The sequence below is a fragment of the Podarcis gaigeae genome, assembly GCF_964106915.1.
Source record: "Podarcis gaigeae genome assembly, chromosome: 17".
Taxonomy (NCBI): Eukaryota; Metazoa; Chordata; class Lepidosauria; order Squamata; family Lacertidae; genus Podarcis; species Podarcis gaigeae.
Window position 1 is genome coordinate 41,110,488 of NC_139694.1, and position 1,117 is coordinate 41,111,604.

The window sequence follows — 1,117 nt, forward strand, 5'->3', positions numbered from 1 at the left end:
TGGCCTACCCCTGGTGGCTGGTGCATAAACACTGCCTAGGTTCTTCCATGCTGCACCTTGAAAGAGTTTTCGAGAAAAGCAGCACCTCCTTAACCTTTGCAGGGAAAGGGAGGACTGAGTGGAAGCTCAGGGCCAGTGTAACTTGAAATATAAGGCACCAGTTTTGAGCAGGGGGGCACACAATGTATTAACTGAGAACTCCAGTAATGCTTCTGCCAAGTTGAACAGGCTACGTAGCACTGTCAAAGGCCTCCACCTCCAGCCTCTCCAAGCACCCAAGTTGAATCCCATCCTGCAATGCGGGGTGTACTCTGCCCATCCAGTCAAGTTCTTTCCTCCTTCCGAGAGAGAATCATGGCCTCCACAGCGCAAGCTGGCCACCACATTGGAGGTTGCTGTCCAGAAGTTGGAAGAGTCATGTTGTGGTTGCCTCTGTCCTGGCTGGCAGATACCGATGGTTTGGAGAACACGATCCTCCTCTACTTAGGGGTAAATGTATCATTGAAGCTTGCCAACTCTCTTCCTCCCCAGAGGTCAGTCCACTTCTAAGCTATCCAGCACCAAAGAGCATGGAACAGCTTGAAAGCTACCAGGGAAGCGTGCACCCCCCCCCCCCCTGCTGCTGCTGACCAGATTTGAATTCATTGGTGTGGCATCTCGCTACCAGACATTGGTTTTGCTTACCCATCCCTCTGCAGAGCAGATGGCAAAAGCAGCAGAAGGAAGTGCAAGTCTACCGCTCTCTTCTGGCTTGCTACAATGGCCAGGAACATTTGCAAGAGAAGTCCCCACGAGTGGCACCATGAATTCTCTCTGTTCCCACACGTGGGCATAACTATGATGGGACATGCAGTGGCAGCTTGAGGCTGGAGATGCCAGTGCCTGAAGAGGCTGGAAGTGAGTCAAAGCACTACCACGACTGCATCACAATCTGAAGCAGCGTAGAAGTCGCCAACACAGTGCCCTCCAGATGTTGCTGGGATTACAAAGTCCTATAAGGCCATGGGGGTGTTGGGGAGATCCAGTTGGCTTGCCCTGTTCGTGGAAGAGTCCTGGATCCAAAGAGAGGAATGAAGCACTCAAGAGGGAAATGGGGGCAAAGGGAGACCACATGCCA

At 52.4% G+C, this 1,117-nt stretch overlaps 1 long non-coding RNA gene across 1 annotated transcript in view; it reads left to right on the forward strand.

Moving 5' to 3' along the window:
- Nucleotides 1-1,117, forward strand: part of LOC310835355 — a 300,425-nt gene that overhangs the window by 210,047 nt on the left and 89,261 nt on the right. The window lies entirely within an intron of this gene.